The following is a 16761-nucleotide window of genomic DNA, read 5'->3' as shown; positions in this document are numbered from 1 at the left end:
AAACCCACGCCCCTTGCAGTGGAAGCTCAGAGCCTTAACCACTGTACCGCCATGGAAGTCCCTCAGTAGATTTTAAAAGATAAATATCATAAAAAGTATCTTCTCTGATCAATAGAATGAAGTTAGAAATTAATAACAAAACGAAGACTGTAAAATTCACAATATCATGGAAATTAAACAACACATTTTTACAACACTTTTACATTTTAAACAACTAATGGATCAAAGAAGAAACCACACAGGAAATTATAAAATAGTTACAGGCAAATGAAAACACAACATACTAAAACTTTGGGGATGTAGTGATTGTGGTAACTAAGTGGAAATTTTATAGCAAATTTTCCTACATTAAAAAAAGCAAGATTTCAAATCAACAGCCTAACTTTACAACTTAAGGAACTAGAAAAAGAAGAACAAGCTAAACCCAAAGCTAGCAGAAGGAAGTAAATAACACAGATTAGGGCAAAGATAAACAAAATAGAGAACAGGAAAACTACAGAGAAAATCACTGAAACCAAAAGTTAGTTCTTTGAAAAGATCAAGAAAATCAGCAAACTTTTAGTTAGATGAACTAAGAAAAAAAAGAGAGAAGACAAATTACTAAAATCAGAAATGAGGGAATTCCCTGGGGGTCCGGCGGTTAGAATTCTACATTTCCCCTACAAGGGGTATGAGTTCGATCCCTGCCTGGGGAACTAAGATCCTGCAAGCTGTGAGGGGCGGCCAAAAATAATAAAAGCAAGTTAAATACACATTACTACTCATTCTACAGAAATGAAAAGGATTAAAAAAAAAAAAAGAAATGAAAAGGATTATAAGAGAGTTCTGCGAACTGTACACCAAAAAACTGGATAACCTAGATGAAATGAATGAATTCTTAGATGGATAACCTAGATGAAATGAATGAATTCTTAGAGACACAAAACCTTCAAAGACTACATCACAAACAGAAAATTTGAATAGACCTGTAACTAGTTAGGAAACTAAATCAGTGATGGAAAATCTCTCGGCAGGCTTCTCTCATAGCTCAGTGGTAAAGAATCTGCCTGCCATTGCAAGAGACACGAGTTCAATCCCTGCTCCAGGAAGATTCCACATGCCGTGTGCCAGCTAAGCCCGTGAGCCACGACTGCTGACGCCCTAGAGCCTGTGTTCTGAAACAAGAGACGTCACCACAATGAGAAGCCCGTGCACCACAACAGAGTAGCCCCTGCTGGCCACAGCTGGAGAGCCCACGCGGCAACAAAAACCCGGCACAGTCACAAATTAAGTGTTAATTAATTTTTAAAAAATCTCTCAGTAAGCAGCACTGTGTACAATAGCCAAGACATGGAAACAACATAAGTGCCCATCAACAGACAACTGACATAAGAAAATATGGTGTGTATATATGATAGAATATTGATCAGCCATATAAAAGAATGAAATATTGCCATTTGCAGCAACTTGGCTAGACCTAAAGCATATTATACTTAGTGAAGTAAGTCAAAGGCAAATATTATATATCACTTATATGCAGAAATCTAAAAAATAATACGAAAGAATCTATAAATAAAACAGAAACAGACTCACAGACAGAAAACTTATGTTACCAAAGGAGAAAGGGTGGGGAGGGGTAAACTGGGGTGTGGATTAACATACACACTAACGTACATAAAACAAAGACCTACTGCACAGAGCAGGAAACTATATTCAATATCTTATAATAACCTATAATGGAAAATAATCTGAATATATATATATGTATAAAACACATTCAACTTCGTGCAATTTTCAGAATTTGTGTACCAAAGATGCTATCAACATAGTAAAAGGACAACCCTGAGAATGGGAGAAAATACGTGCAAATCATATATCTGACCAGGGATTGATATCCAGATTATAGAGAGAACTCTAATAACTCAATAGCAAAATTAAAAAATAACAGCAACAACAAAACCCTCAAAAATGTGCAAAGAGGGAATTCCCTGGCAGTCCAGTGGTTAAGTTTCAGTGCTTCCATGGCCAGGGGCAGGGGTTCAATTTCCGGCAGGGAACTAAGATCCCACACGCTCTGCGGCAGGGCCAAAAAAAAAAGTGCTAAGAAGTTGAAAAGACATTTTTCCAAAGAAGACAGATAATTGCCCATAAGCACATGGAAAGATTATTCAGCATTACTAATCATTAGAGAAGTGTGAAACATAACTACAGTGAGATATCACCTCATACACATTAGCATGGGTGCTATCAAAAAAAAAAAAACAGAAAATAAGTGATGGCAAAAATGTGGAGCAATTGGAAACCTCATGCACTGTTGATGAGAATGTAAACACTGTACAGCTACTGGAAAACAGTGGTGCCTAAAAGATTAAAAATAGAATTATCACATGATCCAGCAATTGCATTTCTGGCTATATGCAGAAAAGAATTGAAAGCAGGGTGTAGAAGAGTTTGGTTTACTGTGTTTGCAACAGCACTATTCTCAATAGCTAAAATGTGAAAGCAACTCGTATGTCCATTGACAGATGAATGAATAAGCATAATGTGTACATGCATAAAGTGAAATATTGTTCAGCCTTAAAAAGGAAGAAAATTCTGCGATACGCTACAAGGGCGAACCTTGAGGGCATCGTGAGAAAACTATTCATTTCGTTTATCTGAGGTATTTAGAATAGTCAAGATCATAATGTCAGAAAGTAAGATGGAGGTTGAGAGGGGCTAGGAGGAGGAGAAAATGGAATTTTTGTTTAATACGTGTAGAATTTCAGTTTTACAGGTTAAGAAGAGTTTGGGGGGTGGATGATGGCGATGGCTTCACAACAGGTGAATATATTTAATATCACTGGCCTGTATGTTAGTTAGTCGCTCAGTTGTGTCCGACTCTTTGCAACCCCAAGGACGGTGGCCCACCAGGCTCTGCTGTCCATGGAATTCTCCTGGCAAGAATAGTGGAGTAGGTAGCCATTCCCTTCTCCAGAGGATCTTCCCGACCCAGGAATCAAACCCGGGTCTCTATCATTGCAGGCAGATTCTTTACTGTCTGAGCCACCAAGGAAGCCCTGCACTTATACCTATACTGGACTATATACTTAACTGTTGAGATGGTAATTTTTATGTGTACTTTACCACCATAAAAAAAAAAATGCTCAATAAAAGGGAAGATCACTGTCTTTGTTTTACTCTATTGTAAAGAGTTAAACAAAACCTATAGGTTGAAATTAAAGAAAAATTAAAAAAATAATAATAATAAAAGAAAAGAAAAATAATAAGATTTTACATTTTTATTGTATTTTTAACAGAATAACAAAACTTATTTGAACCTAAAGAGCCTAAGGAAAATAAGATTTGAAATTTATTACTTTAATAAGTAAAATTATTGGATCTTTAAAATTCTAGTAACTATGCATAGACTTTTTTTTTTTCTGTGCCCTCGACTATCAAAACACACAAACTTGCAACTATCCTGCTTCCTACAGCTGTACCTAGCCAGCCTATCCCGTTGTTTTAGCATGAACATACAGTGGGGTCTCCTCAGCCACAGAACCCCTCCCCACCCCATTGCCCACCCTAAAGCTCTCATTGCTGTCTCTGAGCTCTAGTGCAGGTGAAATATGTCATCCCATTTACCAGATTTTCGCCCTCCCCAGACTGCTCTGATCGCCCCCACCTCCAGGACCCTTCCTGAAGGAACTCATGCCAAAATTGAAGGACTCACGCTTCCCAATTTCCATACTTACTACAAAGTTTTGGTAATCAAAACAGTGTGGCACTGGCATAAAGACAGACATACAGATCCGTGGAATAAACTCAAGAGTCCAGAAATCAATTCATACATCTATGGCCAATTGATTTTGACAAGGGCACCATGACCACTCAACATGAAATGAGTAGTCTTTTTAACAACTGGTGCTGGTACGATGCATATTCACAGGCAAAAGAATGATGTTGAACTCTTACCTCAAACCATATACAAAAATTAGGTCGAAATAGATCAAAGAAATAAAACTTTTAGAACCAAGTGTAAATCTGTGTGACCTTGGGTTAGGCATCATCTCTGTTCCTCTGTGGGCAAGACACTCATCAAAGAAGGGAGGATTCTGGTCCAACTCACACGTAATAGGGATGGCTGCCACAACCCTCAACCTTCAGAAATGCCTCAGAGGCATCCCAAGGTCAGGGAAAGCAACCGTGAGAGATGGGGAAGCCCCCGCCACCAAACCACCCTCTTCCTCTCCCAGTAGAGGGAGACAAAAGAAAAGGAAGTGTGGGGAAGATGAGTCAGATAAGTTTCCCTTTACGTCACAGAATCAAATGCTCCATCAGTGACTTCAGGTAAGTCACAGGTAACCCAAGCCACAGCCCACCGGATGTAATCATAACACATCTATCCCCAAAACACCAAGTTCTAACCCTGTGGAGAAAACAATGGCCTCCTCTGAAAGTCAAAGTGTTACACGAACAATGAACAGTTCGAAAATGAAACTAAGAAAACAGTTCCATGCATCAAACAGAATAAAATGCTTAGGAATAAATTTAATGAAGACAGTGCAAGACTTGTACAATGAAAACTACAAAGCAATGTTGAAAGACATCAAGGAAAATCTAAATAAATGGAAAAATAGCCTATCTTCTCATAGATTGGAGAACTCTGATTTTCTGCTTTTTTTTTTTTTTCTCAGCCATAAGGTATGTGGAATCCTGACCAGGGATTGAACCTGTGCTCCTTGCAGTGGAAGCATAAAATCTTAACCACTGGATTGTCACGGAAGTCCCAGGACTTCACATTTTTTAAGATGACAATACTCCCCAAATTCATTTACAGATCCAGTGCAACCCTTATCAAAATTCAAACTGCATTGTTTTACAAAAATAGACAAGCTAATCCTAAAATTCATACAGAAATACAAGAGATATAGAAAAACCAAAATTATCTTGAAAAGGAAGAACAAAATTGGAGGACTCATACTTCCTAATTTCAATACTCATTACAAAGTTATGTTAATCAAAACAGTGTGGTACTGGCATAAAGACAGACGTACAGATCCATGGAATAAACTCAAGAGTCCAGGAATCAATTCATATATCTCTGGTCAATTGATTTTGACAAAGGCATTATGATCACTCAATGCAAAATGAATTGTCTTTTTTTAACAGCTGGTTTTGGGACAATGCATATTCACAGGCAAAAGAATGATGTTGAACTCTTACCCCAAATCATATACAAAAATTAAGTTGAAATAGATCAAAGAAACAAAACTGTTAGAAACAGGTGTAAATCTGTGTGACATTGGATTATGCAAGGATGTCTTAAATATGACACCAAGATCACAAGCAATGAAAGAAAAAATAAACTGGACTTTATCAAAATTAAACATGTTAGTGTATCAAAAGACACCACCAAGAAAGTGAAAAAAACATTCATAGAGCAGAAAAAATATTTGCAATTACATATTTGATGAATCCAATATCCAGGATATATAAAGAATTCCTCTAACCAAACAAAAAGAATGACTAATCCAATTTCAACATGGGCAATGGATTTGAACAGACATTTCTTAAAGAAGTTATATAAATGTCCAAAAAGAACATGAAAAGAATATATAATCGGGGTAGCTATAATTTTTTAATAGAAATTGACAGATGATGGTTAAGCTTGTACAGTAACTACGTGTACCACTACGGGGGATGCAAAATGGTTCAATTACTGTGGAAAAAAGTTTGGCAGTTCCTTAAGAAGCTAAACATAGACTTAACATACGACCCAGCCATTCCAATTGTAGGTATATACTCAAGAGAACTCAAAACACATGTTCAATTAAAATCTATACGTGCATGTTGACAGAAACTTCTTTCATAACAGCCAAAAAGTGGAAACAACCCAAATGTTCATCAACTGATAAATGGATAGGTAAAATGTGAGATACCCACACAATGGAATATTATTCAGCCATAAAAATAATTATGAACTGAAGTCATGCAGCAACGTGGATAAACTTTGAAGATAGTTTGCTAAAGTGAAAGAAGCCAGACACAAATGACCATATATTATATGACTCCATATATATGAAATGTTCAGTTTTGTCAGTTCAGTTCAGTCGCTCAGTCGTGTCCGACTCTTTGCGACCCCATGAATCTCAGCACACCAGGCCTCCCTGTCCATCACAAGCTCCCGGAGTTTACTCAAATTCATGCCCATTGATTCGGTGATGCCATCCAGCCATCTCATCCTCTGTCGTCCCCTTCTCCTCCTGCCCCCAATCCCTCCCAGCATCAGGGTCTTTTCCAATGAGTCAACTCTTCACATGAGGTGGTTAAAGTATTGGAGTTTCAGCTTCAGCATCAGTCCTTCCAATGAACACCCAGGACTGATCTCCTTTAGGATGGACTGGTTGGATCTCTTTGCAGTCCAAGGGACTCTCAAGAGTCTTCTCCAACACCACAGTTCAAAAGTATCAATTTTTTGGCACTCAACTTTCTTCACAGTCCAACTCTCACATCCATGCGTGACCCCCGGAAAAACCATAGCCTTGACCAGACAGACCTTTGCTGGCAAAGTAATGTCTCTGCTTTTTAATATGCTATCTAGGTTGGTCATAACCTTCCTTCCAAGGAGTAAGCGTCTTTTAATTTCATGGCTGCAGTCACCATCTGCAGTGATTTTGGAGCCCCAAAAAATAAAGTCTGACACTGTTTCCACTGTCTCCCCATCTATTTCCCATGAGGTGATGGGACCGGATGCCATGATCTTAGTTTTCTGAATGTTAAGCTTTAAGCCAACTTTTTCACTCTCCTCTTTCACTTTCATCAAGAGGCTTTTTAGTTCCTCTTCACTCTCTGCCATAAGGGTGGTGTCATCTGAATATCTGAGGTTATTGATATTTCTTCCGGCAATCTTGATTCCAGCTTGTGTGTTAAGAATAGGCAAATCCATATTGACCAAAAATAGATTCGTTGTTACCGGGAGATGGGGGAGGGGGGAAGTGGGACTGACTGCTAGTGGGTGTGAGGTTTCTCTTAGGGGAGATGGGAATGTTCTGGAATCAGAAAGTGATGTTATCTGCACAACATTAGGAAACATCCTAAAATTCACTGAATTGTACATTATAAAATGGTTAAAATATCGAATTTTATCTCAATTTTAAAAAAGGCCACATGCACCAAGTTGCTCTTCAGTCTGGACCAGAAGACGGTGCGGTCTTAGGGAGGCGTTTAGTGCTGAGGCAGAGCAGTCTGGGGTTCCCCCAAGTCCTACTGGAATTTTGCAAATGAGGAAAGGCACACCACCTCCATGCAGGTCTGAAGTTTCTGGAGGTTTGTAGGGGAGACAGGAATGACCTCCACTGCCACAGGGACATTGAGCCCCTAGGATGAGGGCAAACATCTAAAGGGGGACTTCCCCAGTGGTCCTGTAGTTAAGGTTCCGTGCTTCCAATGCAGGAAGCCTGGGTTTGACCCCTGGTCAGGGAACTAGATCCCACATGCCACAATAAATGATTCACCATGACTTAAAAAAAGAAACAACAATCTGAAGGGATCCACGGAACTGGTGGAGGGCCTGCAATTTGAGGTTAAAACAGGATTTTCACAGGGAAGAACCAAGACTGGTCTTGGAGACACCTGTGGTGACCCAAGGATAAAAAGATGTCAAAAACAAAGAGAAAATACAACAGCCGACGATCACGGAAGGATGCTGGACCTCGCTGGTAATCAGGGGATGAACACTGAAACAACATGACATTTCCCCCAATTCGATTGTCCCCAGTGCTTTGCTAAAATGAAAAGTGAGCAGGGTGTGAGGAGGCATGCTCTCATCCCACAGCTAGTGGGCGTGTGAATTGTAGAGCCACTTTGGAAAGCAATTTGCCAGTATCTATTAAAGTGAAATATGTGCACACCCCATGACTCAGCGATTCCAGTGCCCAGAATCTACTCTAAAGAAACACTCCCACAGACATACAGATGCTTCAGATGTTTATGCGACACCACTTGTAATAATGAGATGTTAGGGGGAAAACTAAATATTTCCTAAAAAGGAAAATGGCTAAAAAGCCTGCATATATCCATTCTCTATCCAAACTAGTAGTTCTACATGTATAACATGAAATGATCTCTAAGACATATTACTGGATTGAAAAAGCAAATTTTAGAAGGATGTGTACTGTGTATCATGTATAAAAAAACAAAAGGAAAATGAAGCCACTCAGTTGTGTCCAGCTTTTTGTGACCCCATGGACTGTAGCCCACAGGCTCCTCCATCCATGGAACTTTCCAGGCACGAGTACTGGAGTGGGTTACCATTTCCTTCTTCAGGGGATCTTCCCAACCCAGGGATGGAACCCAGGTCTCCCACATTGCAGGCAGACGCTTTACCATCTGAGCCACCAGGGAACCCCCATAAGAAAACAAAGCAAAACCCAAAACTGCCGGGGTCCAGCCTCGGCAGGATCCAGGGGGTACCCTCAGGATGAACGGCGTCGGCAAGATAGAAGACATGTGAGACTAGCCTTGATAGGGCCAAGTCTGTGTTTTACTTTTTGACAACCGGTTTTATACCCTTTCACAGAACGTTTTCAAGGTACAAGATGCTTACTCATGATTACACAGGATTAGCATTACATCATTTTGATTTTTAGGAAAAGCAGGATTTTTTTGCTTTCTAATTCTATAGTAATTCTTAGCACATGATCTTCTGACCTTGGGGCTATTAACATTTCATGCAGGTCAGGTGATTGTAAACCTATTTTCCGTTTTTATGGTGACCTTAACTGAAAGGTAACAGGGTCATAGGGAAATAGTACAGAGTAGAATTATATTCTTGTTAATACAAAAATTAATCTTTCTGCAAAAGTTGTTGGTTGCGTTTATCTAAGAAGTTTACCCCATACAGACTCTGTGGCTTCAGGGAGGCAGCTTCTGCCTAGTACTCCTGGCTGACAATTAACAACCATCTCAGTGTTACCACACTAGGGCTAAGTTCTTATTTCTCTAGATCTTTAACTATATTAACAATGGTTTTTATAACACAACCTTAGCACATTAAAGGCAAAAATACAGCAAGCAAATCACAACCCAATAACCACCTATAGAATAATTTTTCTTATATTTTCTAATAGGACTCCTTTACCCCTTAAAAGGGCTCTATATCTATTAGGGCTTTTATATAATCAGGTTCTTTATGCTATTTTATGATTAGGATATTATAAGCAATCATGCATATTAGTACCAAAGGCATAAACTGTGTTTGGCTAACAAACTACCAGCAAAGGAGTTTAAATTAAAACACTCCTTTCACCCTGAATAATCTCATAAAATACCACCACCTGGGAAACTTATTGATTAAAGTTTTAAATTGATTCTTATTTGGGAAGAGATCGGGGAAGGCCTTCCTTCCTGTGTCAGAGAAATTAGGGAGTAGTCCATTGAGGCAGGCATCAGAAAGACAGATATCATCTTTAAGGTGAGCGCCGGGGGCAGCTTTTCGAAATCCTTGAAAACCTGATCTGCTTTGCCCGTCAGGTTTTCTCCCTTACGGCCTTTTTAGGGGTAGGGTCTCGTGTGTTGGCTCCTGGCACAAAACACAAGTGTGCTAGGCCCTTGGAGAATTCTGCCCGGCAGGCTGGGGTATGAGGCCAATTAACAATCCTTTCTTTATCTTGGAAAAGATGGTACGTGCATGCTAAGTCGCTTCGGTCATGTCCAACTCTGCGACCCCATGGACTGTAGCCCGCCAGGCTCCTCTGTCCGTAGGATTCTCCAGGCAAGAACATTGGAGTGGGTTGTCATGTCCTCCTCCAGGGGATCTTTCCAGATCAAACCCACATTTCCTGCATTGCCAATGGATTCTTTACCACTGAGCCACCAGATAAGCTGAAAAAGATGGACCTTTGTTTATTTTTAAAATTTTTATTGGAGTTACAATGTTGTGTTCTTTTCTACTGTACAGCAAAGCAAATCAGTCTATATATATCCACCCTGTCACCACAGAGCTCTGAGTACAGTTCTCCGAGCTATGCAGTAGGTTTTCATTAGTTATCTATTGCCTACATAGTATAAAGCATGCATAAAGTATAACTGTATGTATGTCAATCCCAATCTCCCAATTCATCCCACTCCCTATCCCGCCCCCCAGCCTGCACTGGGGCCCACAAGTTTGTTCTCTACGTCTGTGTCTCTATTTCTGCTTTGCAAGTAGGTCCAGCTATGCCATTTTTCTAGATGTCACATATATGCATTAATAGAAGATATTTGCTTTTCTCTTTCTCACTTACTTCACTCTGCGTGCCAGTCTCTAGGTCCAAAAGATGGACTTTTAAAATCAACCCAAGGAGAACATGGACCTGCCAGTCTTGGGCAGTTTCATCTCCAAGAGATCATTTTTAATGAGTACAGAGACTCAAAGCATAATTGGTTCCATAGGCTGTCTTTCTGGCTCTGAGCTAGGAGAATTACGGCAGGCTTGCGTAGTATTTCCCTTTGGGAACAGAGGTAACCTACCATTTCCAATGAGAAACGAAAGGTGCATTCAACTATCTCGGTATAAAGGCAGGAGGGGTAAGCCCCTTGCCAGGGAGAAGTAGTGACCACAGGCTGTACGAGCGGCTTTTTGCTCACCTCCCTGGAGACGAAGGGGCTCCCTTTGTCACCTCCCGACTCCCGCAAAGAATGGCACACGACTGAGCGACTGAACTGAACTGGAGATGGGGCCTCCCGCAGTGGTTCAGTGGTCAAGAATCCAGCTGCACTGTGAGAGACGCAGGTTCAATCCCTGGGTTGGGATGATCCCCTGGAGGAGGGCATAGCATCCCACCACCAATATTCTTGCCAGGAAAATTCCATGCACAGAGGAGCCTGGCGGGCTACAGTTCACAGGCTTGCAAAGAGTCGGACACGGCTGAGCAACTGAGCACGCACTGGAGACAGGACACCTTCCCTCCTCCGGGAGCGTCTAGCAGAAAGTCCTCAGCAGGAGAGGGGCTAAGATCAGAATGAGAAATATTTGAGTTTTGCTGAATAATATTTTAAGTAGGAAAGAAAACACACTTTACTGGAAAAATTTGTCTGGTTTTCTGCTGGTAGACATCTGTCTCCAGCAGTTTTGGACTTTCATTCCCTGCTGTATAAAAATAACCTGTTTATCAACCACAGCCTAACAAGGGAAAGGGAAAGGCACCTTTCCTCATTTGGGGCCATGAACATTCCTAAAATAAAAAAACACATGTAGAATTTGTTTGTTTAGAGAAAGTTCTGCAAGAATCCTCACTAATCTTAAACAATGATTACCCCTGAGGGGGCAGAGAGAGGACCAGACAGGGGCTGAGAGGAGGAGGTCGATCAAAGGGAATTTGAGTCTTATCTGTAATTGTTCAGTATTTTTTCCATCTTCACTTCTATTTTTTTAAATAAAAAAGGATGACAGAAAGTTGAGGAAAACAAGCTCCCTGGTTGTCTAGTGGTTAGGACTCTGGGTTTTTCACTGCCATGGCCCAGTTTCAATTCTTGATCAGGGAACTGAGATCCCAAAAGCCACGTGGCACCACCAAAAAAAAAAAGAAATTTTTTTTTTAATTGGCAAATTTTGAGGGACTTCCCTGGTGGTCCAGTGAGCCAGGGTTCAATCCCTGGTTGGGAACTAAGATCTCACTAGCACTGTGTGGCCAAAATGAAAATTAAATTGGGGAAAACAACATTTAGAAATAATATTATTTTTACTTATTTACAACATGAAAGATCTCTCTTACTCTCACTAAAACATTAATATATGATGAAATCTTATACAATGTAACAATATTTAGCAATAATATATTTAGTAAGAGCAATGGGATTTAGTGTGTTTCATTATTTTTTTAAATCATGCTACAATATTTTATATAGAGTGATTAGGAGCTCTAGATCTAAGTTCAAATATTTGATTTTAACGACTGTCCCAGATGGAAATAGGTGCCCTAAGTCAAACTGTTTCAGGTGCATTTTCTGATTTTGATCTCAAGTTCAGATGCCATGCCCAGGTGCCAAGGGCACTGCCCTTCAAAGTGGTTTTGAAGTTGATTTTATCAGGTGTCTTATTTATATATGTATATGAATATATAAATATATTTTTATTTTTAAGATTTATATTGTGAACTGTTCCAAATATACAAAATCGTATATAGAAATCACAACATGAAAACCCACGCTGAGACCAGGACCTGCCCAGAAACTTAGACGTTTCCTGACCATACCCTTATTCCCCAGCAGGGGGCGCAGTGTCTCGCACTCCCTTACTTTTCTTTCTAGTCCTACCTCCTATGTGTGTATGTATCCCAACAACAAAATTGGTTAGTCTTGCCTGGTTTCATACCTCATTTATACGGAGTCTTATGTTCTTTTCTGTGTCTTGCTTCTCTCAGTCAATATACATAACATAAAATTAACTTTATTTTTTGGCTGCACGGCTTATGGGATCTTAGTTCCCTGACCAGGGATCCAGCCCACTGCAGTATAAGTGCGGATTCCTAACCACTAGACCGTCAGGGAGTTCCCTAAAAGTGACCATTAAAACCATTTTTAAGCATATGATACGCTGGCATGAAGGAATGCATTCACATTGTCATTCAATATTATGTTTTTAAGACTCATCCATATTATTGTATGTGGCTTCATGTAGGTCCCTCATTTCCACTCCTTGAAAGTATTCCATTGGGTGAATACTCTGTTAGGGGAATCTATCATTTATTAATCATTTATTATTCAAGGAAAACTCATTTATTATTCAATCACTTAAAGACCAATGGGTTCTTTTCTTTTTCTTTTGCTATTACCCATAGTAGTACTTGAAAATTCTGGCACGTATCTCCTGAAGCATATGTACAAGAATCTTTAGTGCATTTAATTTCTGGTGGAATTGATGGATTTTACTGCTTTAATTTTCTATAAAGAGATGCTATGAATATATTCATATATGAATGCATATGAATATGAATACCTATGAATTTTCTATAAAGAGATGCTATGAATATATGAATATATTCACATGGCAGGCTACGATCCACAGGGTCGCAAAGAGTCGGACACGACTGAAGTGACTTAGCACACAGCACACATAAATATATTACTCATATAATTAAATTCCAATTTAGAGAAAGAAAAGTAAAAAAAGAAACTGAGGTGCTTTCAAAGAGCAAAAAGGCAGAGAACAGTGTCTGTGAGACAGTCAGCAGAAAGGTTCAGGGAAAGTAGCTGGGCAGGTCTGCAGGCTGAGAGTATTTGCCTCCGAGAACTCAGTCCGGCTCGTGCACAGAGCAGCATGTGCCGGCTCTGTAAGTGCTACCGTCAGCAGTGGGCCGGGGTTCAGGACCCCTGTATGACCTCCTGACTCTGCCACAAAGAACTGGTCATCCTGCCTCTTGGGCCCCTGGTACTGACGTCTGTAACATAAGGGGATGGACATACAGGATCAGAAACCTCCTTCAGCTTCCCTGGGGATCCAGCAATTAAGAGTCCGAACTTCCTTCCACTGCAGGAGGTGTGGGTTGGATCCTTGGTGGGGGAATTAAGATCCCACATCCCACGCAGCCAAAAAAGGAAAAGAAAAAGAAACCTCCCTTCCAGCTCTGCCAGTCTGGGCGTCTGAGCAGGTTGGAGCCTTAGGGCAGTTGTCTTGTGCTCACGCTTAGTCGTGTCCAATTCTTTGTGACTCATGGACTGTGGCCCCCCGTGCTCTGTCCTTAGGATTTCCCAGGCAAGAATACTGGAGTGGGTTGCCATTTCCTACCCCAAGGGATTGAACCCATGTCTCCTGTGCCTCCTGCATTGGCAGGCAGACTTTTTACCACTGAGCCATCGGAGGATGGAGTAGTAAGACAGGGGCTCTTCTCTAGCGATTCTAAGTAGAAGTTAGAAAGAATGCGCCTGGAGCCCTGATGAAAGAACTCTGCCTTCCCAGGATCTAAAACAGGATAAAGACAAGGATTGAGCCCAGCTTAGCAGGTTTGGGAAGATCCCCGGGAGAAGGGAACGGCTACTCACTCCAGTATTCTGGCCAGGAGAATTCCACAGACTGTATAGTCCATGGGGGTGGCAAAGAGTTGGACATGACTGAGCCAGTTTCACTTTTAGAAGCCATGTGGTGGTAACCGTTTAACAGCAGCTCTCTCGATTTGCAGCATTTTCTGACTTATGTGGTTGTGAGTACTCCCACTGTGGCCAATTTCAAGCTACTAACGCGTAATCAGCTCACAAGATCCTTGACAATTTAACAATCGGGCTTTGACTGGACAGTGCTGGCTGGCTGTAGCACATCACTGGGAGGTGATCTGGCCGTGAGAGGTAAAGGCTCAGAGGACACACCACAGGCCAGGAGTGGGGAATGAAGGCCAGTTACGGACAAGACTCACCGTGCTACTTCCTAGACTCAGTGAAAGTTTGGGGAAATCATGAGCTGCCTAGACTGGTGTGTGTACAGTCGTCACTCATTTGGGTGGGCAAGAGAAATCAGGAAATGCCAGGGTGCAGCAGCCTCAGGGAGGGGAAGTGGCCCCCACTCCTTGCAGCATCACTTTTTTGCATAACAAGAGCCATCTGAGTGTAACACATGGAGCACATATGCCACTCCGAATGGCTGGCTCATCCAGTGAGTCTTCATCTCTTTCATGCTTCTTCGGTTCATTCCCAGGTTAGAGGGCTATTCTCTCAATCCCGTGACTTGGGACTCGCAGACTCAAACACCAAGAAAGGAAGGCAAGGAACGAACGTTTCTTGAGTTGGGGCAAGGCATTTCATTCACATGCTGCTGTGCTGTCTCTCAGTTGTGTCCAACTCTCTGGGACCCCATGGGCTATAGCCCACCGGGCTCTGTCATGTAATTTTCCTGGCAAGAATACTGGAGCAGGTTGCCATTTCCTACTCCAGGAGATCTTCCCAACCCATCGAACCCACATCTCCTGCACCAACTGCATCGAAGGTGGATTCTTTATCACTGTACCACCTGGGAAGCCCCTTTCATTCATGTTGTCAAGATTAATTCTCCCAACATGACATTATCACCAAGCAGATACAGACTCAGTTCAGAGAGGCTCTGGGATTCGCCTGAGATGATCCAGGTAGTAGCTGACAGAGAAGCTTTTAGACCACCAGTCTGAGATTCTGAAAGACACACTTGCTCCACTTATCCTGGGATCCTCCTATCTAGGTGGGTATGGAGGGTCACAGGCAGTGACAGATTTTCTTTTCTTGGGCTCCAGAATCACTGCAGATGTTGACTGTAGCCAAGAAATTAAAAGACACTTGCTCCCTGGAAGGAAAGCTATGACAAGCCTAGACAGTGTGTTAAAAAGCAGAGACACCACCTTGTCAACAAAGGTTCATATAGTCAAGGCTATGGTTTTTCCAGTAGTCATGTATAGCTTTGAGAGTTGAACTATAAAGAAAGCTGAGGGCCAAAGAATTGAAGCTTTTGAACTGTGGTGTTGGAGAAGACTCTTGAGAGTCCCTTGGACTGCAAGGAGTTCCAACCAGTCAGTCCTAGAGGAAACCAACCCTGAATATTCATTGGAATGACCGATGCTAAAGCTGAACCTCCAATACTTTGGCCACCTGATGAGAAGAGCTGACTCATTGGAAAAGATCCTGATGCTGGGAAAGATTGAAGGCAGAAGAAGTGGGTGACAAAGGATGAGATGGCTAGATAGCATCACCGACTCAATGGACCTGAATCTGAGCCAACTCTGGGAGATGGTAGAGGACAGAGGAACCTGGCATGTTACAATCTCCAGAGTTGAAAAAAGTCAGACATGACTTAGCAACTGAACAACAACAACTAGGCCACCTAGTAAATCTCAAACAAATGCCAGAGGATCTATATGCTGCAGTTTTCTGTGGCTGCTGTAACATATCACCACAAACTCAGTAGCTGAAAAGAACGCAAGTTTACTATCAGAGTTCTGAAGGTCAAAAGCCAGCAATGGATATCACTTGGCTAAAATCAAAGTATCATAGGCTGTTTCTTTCCGGAGGCTTCAGGGGAGACTCTGTTCCCTTGTTTTTTTTGTTTTGTTTTTCCTTTCCTTTTTTAATATTTATTTATTTGGCTGAGTCAGATCTTCATTGTGGCGCTAGGGCTCAGTAGTCGCCATGTGCAGTCTTAGTTGCCCCGAGGCATGTGAGATCAGGGATCTTAGATCCGAGACCAGGGATCAAACCTGCATCCCATTAATTACAAGGCGGATTTTTAACCACTGGGCCACCAGGGAAGTCCCTCCTTGCGTTTTCTAATTTCTAGAGGCTTCCCACATTCAAGAGCCAGAGTATCCAAATGCAATTTTAACTTGTACCTTCATGAGATCTAAAGATTCAGGAAAGCTTTAAATCTAACAGCCTTCTGCTTATAGACGGTCCGGAGGAAAATCCAAGATGGCCTTGTGTCCTGAGGCCCATGGCAGGGCAGAGGTACGGGAACACCCAGGAGCAGAGAGGCAGGAACAAGGCTTCAGCTAAAAGAGGAAGCAGAAGCAGGAGTAACCTTCACATCTGACCCACAGGAATCCCTGCAAGTCCATGGCACTGTTCCTCCCTCTCTAAGCGCGACCTGCCCTTACCGGAATACACCGGAAGATACCAGAAGACACAGGGTGTCCCGTTTAGGGATACGGAGCAAGGGGAACCTCAGTTGATGGCCAGGCTACCGCCCTTGCTCCAGATTACCTTCCCCAGGGTGATGAGAGTCATCAGAGGTGAACGACTTCTGTCTCCGGAGATGCAAGAACGGGAGGGACCTTGCTGGGAAAAGACCATGCATCTTGGCACCAG

Source organism: Muntiacus reevesi, chromosome 1 (genome assembly GCF_963930625.1).
Source record: "Muntiacus reevesi chromosome 1, mMunRee1.1, whole genome shotgun sequence".
Classification (NCBI taxonomy): domain Eukaryota; kingdom Metazoa; phylum Chordata; class Mammalia; order Artiodactyla; family Cervidae; genus Muntiacus; species Muntiacus reevesi.
This window is presented reverse-complemented; position numbering follows the sequence as displayed.